The sequence below is a fragment of the Heterocephalus glaber genome, unplaced genomic scaffold (genome assembly GCF_053883595.1).
Source record: "Heterocephalus glaber isolate CG9 unplaced genomic scaffold, H.glaber_assembly_v1.0 deba00001531, whole genome shotgun sequence".
Lineage (NCBI taxonomy): Eukaryota > Metazoa > Chordata > Mammalia > Rodentia > Bathyergidae > Heterocephalus > Heterocephalus glaber.
Genome location: NW_028258329.1, coordinates 13,138,564 through 13,144,801, shown reverse-complemented (window position 1 = coordinate 13,144,801; position 6,238 = coordinate 13,138,564). Strand labels below are relative to the sequence as shown.

Genomic DNA, 6,238 nt, shown 5'->3' with positions numbered 1-6,238 from the left:
TTCTTTGTTCTTAAACAGTTTTGTTACTCCTGCTTTCCTGCCATATGCAAATAAGGTGAAACTCAGTGCCCTGTGTTAACCAATGAACTTGTTATTTGTGAAACTCTGTAACCAATAAGGTTGCTAGGCCCGCATGTAAATGAAACATTGAAACTTGTAACTTTCTAACCAATGAAATGATGTTAAATGCCTAGTTCCTGTAACCCTGCCCCTTCCCTAAGGATATAACAACCCAGCTCTGGCTCAGTTGAGCAGTCAGTCTATTTGAGGAGAAGTCCCAAACTGTCTTGCCTTCATTAACAATACAGCTGCACACTTTGCCTCTGAGACTCCTGGGTGCATCTTCCATTCTCCTGGACTACCTGTGTTAAGCTGTAGACACTGGAGCTGTAACACTAGAGACATATACACTGGCTGGCACTTTGCCACTACACTACCATGACTTCTGGTAGATATATTTCTTTAAAGTGAAAATAAGTTTTAATTTTTGTATTTTATTATGCAAATTTTCAGTGTTTTAAATTTTACTCTGCATTTCATCACATATTAGTAATGAATCTAGTTTTGGTGTGATAGCCAACCTGACTGTGTAAAGTCAAGGAATTCCGAGTGGTCACCCTCCCTTCCCTCTTGGGAGTCTCCTCAGTTAATACATGACAGACTACAGCATCCTGTGTGAATCTGCAAATATGTTATCTTTACTGCCTTGCAAACAGGATGCTGGTGTAAATCTGCAGCTTTGTTATCTTTACCACCTTGTAAACAGAAGACCCCATAACTGTGTGACATTTTGTTCTAATTAAACCATGTAAAACTGCCCCTGACCACCACTGATTTAGCAAAGTTCTGTTCCTGTGACATTCCACTGAGGCAGAAAGAGCTGCCAAACGTAACTTGGAATGGATAATTATTGTGAAATATTTGCTAATGAACTCTGTGCTAAAACCCTGTTTGAAACTTGTTTGAAACTTGTCTCTGTTTGAAAATTCTGAGTGGGCCTTCTCCCTCTTGTGGGGCAGCCTTCTCCTGGAGAGATTAGAAACTAGCCTTAAGGTGTGTTTATCTAAGTACCCCGTACCTAATGCAGTGAGCCATAGTGTGGAGAGTACTAAGCCTAAGAGAGCCAGGCCCAGGAGGCTCTACTTTTCCAAGAAGGCACCATTGCCACCCCAGCTTCGGACAGAGATATCTGTCTAGGGCTCCAGTCTCCCAAGCGATGCCTTGTAAACTCAGCTGGTCTGCCTTCTTCTGTTTGGGATGCCACCAGAAGGACCTCAGGCCCACTTCTCTCTCTCCTTAGGCCCCAGGACTCACCACGGGAAACGCCCAGCACATCTCAGCAACCTGGCCTTTAGGCTGTATCTACTATTGCAAAAAAACCCTAAGAAATGGCAAGAGATTTGTACAGAAGAGCAGTCTAAATTACGATACTATCCTTCAGTTAGATCTTTCTGCAAAAAGCAAGGAAAGTGGTGTGAAATTCAGACCGTTATGGCTCTTTATCTCTGAATGATCCAAGAACAATGGTACTTAAAGAGGACTCCAAGGAAGAGGAAGTTGATATCACTGATGATCCTGTCCTCAAATACTCATCTGTCTCTCAGAGGGATGTGGGTCTCTCTCACCTGTTTCCACCAGAGGCGAGCACCCCAGAGAGACCCAGTATTTTCATATCCGACCTATGCTGGACATGGCCTTTTCTGTGTTCAATATAGTTTGAATCTGACATATCCCCTGCCTTAAATCACTTTCCTCACTGCTGGGACAACACCTGACACTCAAAATTTAAAGGAACAGAGGTTTATTTGGGCTCACAGCTCAGAAGTTTCAGTCTGTGTTCGGCAAGCTTAAAGACCAAAATGGCATGGCAGAAAGGTCTGGAAGTAATAAAGCAGCTCACATCAAGGTGGTAAGGAAGCAGAGGGAGAAAGGAGGAGCCAAGAAGGAAGATTCAAAGCACAAAGACCCAAGTTCGATCCCCACTACCAAAAAAAAAAAAAAGGAAGATTCACGCTTCCAAGTCACGCCCCCAGCAACCTGCCTCCTCCAACCAGGCCATCTCTCCTAACTGCACTTATAGCTATAAAAAGTGTCCCCATGATCCAATCACCTTCCAAAAGCCCCACCTCCGAAGCGCGACCAGCCAGGTGAGACAAGCAGCTTGAAGCTCCCCGGCCGGCCGTCCCGGGCCCTGCCCACGCCACGGTGAGATCCGCTTAGCCGCGCCCCCACCCCAACCCCGGCCTCTGGCCTTCTGACTTTTCTGCTACCTGGTCCCACGCTACAGAGGTACAGGGGATTATAAAGACCCTTGTCCTGAGCTCCACAAAATAGAGCAGAAGTTAGTAACAGAAAGAGGGCTTCTCAGGCTCCTCAATGAAAACTGAAGCTCAGCGGAAAAGTAAAGAGAACCTCTACAATAAAGGCACATCAGACCACTGTGCTTGGTCTGCTGCTGCCTTGCTGAGACTCATTGACTCGTATATGCACACGGATTCCTACGTTGCCTACTGTGACAGCAGAGACATACCCTGAAGGAGGCCTATAATTTTTATTGCTATTTGCGAAAAAGAAAAAAAAATTTTTTTCTCTTATTTTTAATTCTTAATTTTTACTTTTTTTCACTCTTCAAATTTTTACTTTTCTTTCTTTTCTTTCTTTTATTTTTTCTTTTTTTCTCTCTCTCTCACCCGTTCTCTCACTGTCCCACATTGCTCCTCATCTCCCCATTTGTTCCTTTCTGCACTGAATTCGGATTTCTCCGTTATTGTTCTTTTCCTCTCTTTTTCCTTCTCTTTCACATAAGGAAGCATTTATTTGAGGTTTAACATGAAATCATACAAATAAAATGTGTATAAACACAAACCCACACTGAGGCATAACACATAGAAAGGACAAAGTAAAAACAAGGAAAACTAATTGGCAGCTATATACAGTTGGACACAGTTGTGTCTTGTACACTAGAAAGTCTTTTACAAAATAATCATTAGAGCAACAGAAGACCAATCTTCAATGTCATCCTGCAAGATTTCTTTAGCATCTCCACAGGACAGCATTTTCTGGTGTATGCCTTGTGCTCTGCCCGCAATGTGCGACCCCCGGAGATAGACGTGATCAGGGTGACACACGGCCTGCCATGAAGTTCCCGCTGTTTTCTCCAATGTCTTACACTTTAGTATGGCTGGTAATTATTTTGGTGATTGCCACCCCCTCGAGATGCCTTCCCGTAAGTGCTCAGTTGACCACTGTAGTCTGCATATCCCTGTCCATATCCATAGTTCCCATAGTTATACCCAGTACAATCATATCTGCCATAGCCACTATAGTTTTGCTCACCACCATAGGCACGATTATAATTTCCATACCCTTGATCATGATAGTTATATTAAATCCTTGGTTTCAGTTTTGGCCCTGACCTCGGCCTTGACCCCTAGTACCCTCTCGCCCACCAGGTGCAGCACCTCTTCCTCCTTTTTGTTGTTGCTGTTGCTGCTGATATACCTCTTTGGGTTGTGCAACTTTGATTTCACACTTTCCAGAACCAATTTGATGGTATCTACTTTCTAACAATTTCTTGACTGGCTCTTCATCTGTGTACGTGATAAAATAAAATCCTCTCCTTTCATCTGTTTTTGTATCCATGGGAAGTTCAATATTTTCAATCTCTCCAAAGGCTCCAAAATAGTCTTTAATTTGTTCTTCAGAAGTATCTGGACTCAATCCACCCACAAAAACCTTTTTAGGGGGTTCTTTCCCTTTTAAAGCTTTGGCCCTCTTGGGGTCTATCAATTTTCCATCCAGTTTGTGTTCTTTTAGCTCCAAAACCTTATCAATGCTAGCAGCATCTTTGAAAAGCACAAATCCAAACCCTCTTGATCTTCCAGTGACTGGGTCCGTTTTAATTGTGCAGTCTACAACTTCCCCAAATCGAGACAAATATTCCATCAGATCTTTCTTGCTTGTATCCCAGCTCAAGCCACCAATAAACATTTTACCGTCATCCTGCTGATTCTTGCTCGCGTTGATCTTGGACCCTTCGGCGAACTCCTCTATATTACTGGGCTCGTTCATGTCCTCCATGGTGGCGGAACCGTCGGCATGGGAGAGCGGGCGCGCAGTCCATATCGCAGGGGTGCTGGCGGCGGTGGAGCGTTGTATGGAGCTGGATTTAAAATGGCGGCAGAAGAGCTTTCCTTCTCTTATCATTAGGTTTAAAGGAAAGTAAATTCGGTATTTAGCCTCCCTGTTGCTGTTAGGTGATTCTATTCACGTCTTTGTTCTTTCATTCTGTCATTTTCTCTTGCCTTTAACAACTTCTTAGAGTTTGTGTGATCTTTCTGTGTCTTCTGGCCTCACCACTAATCTTACCTGTTCTTTCTACCTGTCCCTCCCTCCCCAACTCCTTTTAACTCCCCACCCCGAAGGGGAAAGATGTTATATTGAAGAGTTTATTCATTATAAACTTAAGTTGGGTTGGTCCTTGGTTTTAATTTAACTCACATAGTTAAATGTGATAGATTAATAACTACCACAAATTGTCATTTTCTAAGCTGTGCTTGATGCTATGGTATTGCTGTGTCATTTGGGCTAACATGTTCTGATTGATCTAATTAGATTTCCTTCCTGGTATAAGGAAAATAAAATAGCCTCAGAGTCATTAGAGTCTCAAAACCCAAACACAAGCTATATCTGGAAGACACCTCTCAAAAGCAATCATTCCACAAGGGTTTTAAACACAAGCAACAAAGATACCTACATTAAGCAATTTTGAAATACCAACCCAGGAATTAAACCAAGGGCAATACCAAAAACAAAAATGAGAAGACACTTAAGAAAGGCACAAACGCAGGCTTCCATGCCACAAAAAGGAAATTCTGGGGGAAATGAGGTGGAAAAGTCTGATAAGCAACCACTTGGACACCCTGAACTGATAGCACAGGAAGTAACAAAGCAGATGCATGAGGCTCTAGAAAATTTCAAAACAGAAACAATCTCCCAGATAAATACAGACATGGTGAGCAGAGTGAAAGACATGATTAGAAGCTCTAGAGCAGAAACAAATGAGAAAATAGATGAGATCAGAAACATGCTGGAAGCCATGAATGCCCAGCATAAGAAAGAAATGGAAAACATGATCACCCAACATAAGAAAGAAATGGAATCCATGAAACAGATTCAAACGGATATTCAGGAGATTAAAAACTCCACTGAAAGCATGAAGAGCAGACTAAGAGAATCTGAAGACAGAATATCACATATAGAAGACAGGATTGCAGTTAAGGACGATGAAAACAGAGATTTCTTAAAGATAATAACGGACCATGATCCAACAGCTACTAGATGATGCAAAGAAGAATAACATAAGACTCACAGGACTCCACGAAAAAACAGGAGAAAGTACAATTGACATTAAAAAAAACTGTTCACAGAAGTAATAGTAGAAAACTTTCCAGACAGAGGTAGAGAATTGGACATACAGATAAGTGAGGCATATAGAACTCCAAGCAGCCATGACCAAAAATATCTACACCTAGACATATAATAATCAAGATCCCAGAAACCCAACAGAAGAACAAAATTCTACAGGCAGTTAGAGAAAAGAAACAAATCAACTACAAAGGAAAGCCCATCAGAATCATGGCAGATTTCTCAACACAAACCCTAAAATCAAGGAGAGCCTGAAGTGAAGTATTTCAAGCCCTAAAAGAAAGTAACTTCCAACCTAGACTGTTGTGTCTGGCAAAATTATCTTTCAAAATCGATGGGGAAGTTAGATACTTTCACGACAAAGAACACCTGAGAAATTTTCGTGAACACCAAACCAGCACTCCAAACAATTCTAAGCAATATCCTAGAAAAATACAATGAAGGTCACAACTCCATGAGGCCCAGAAGAGAGAAGGCACCACGCAAGGTAAGACACTAAAGCAAAAGGGGGGAAAAAAAGAAATAAAAGAGACAACAACAGCAAAACATCATGACAAGGATGAGTCAATATCTCTCAATTATAACTATCAATGTTAACGGCCTCAATTCACCAATCAAAAGAAATAGATTGACAGAATGGATTAAGAAACAAAACCCAGCAATCTGCTGTATACAAGAAACAAACCTAACTCGAAACGAAATCCATAGACTGAAAGTAAAAGGATGGGAAACAGCTCTCCACTCAACAGGAACCCAGAAAAAAGCAGGCATAGCAATCTTATTTGCAAACAAAGTAGATTTCAAACCAAAA

At 41.8% G+C, this 6,238-nt stretch overlaps 1 pseudogene; it reads right to left on the bottom strand.

Moving 5' to 3' along the window:
- Positions 1–453: 453 nt before the first annotated feature.
- LOC101710347 (heterogeneous nuclear ribonucleoprotein D-like pseudogene) lies at positions 454–5,128 on the bottom strand (annotated as a pseudogene).
- Between the last annotated feature and the right edge of the window lie 1,110 nt (positions 5,129–6,238).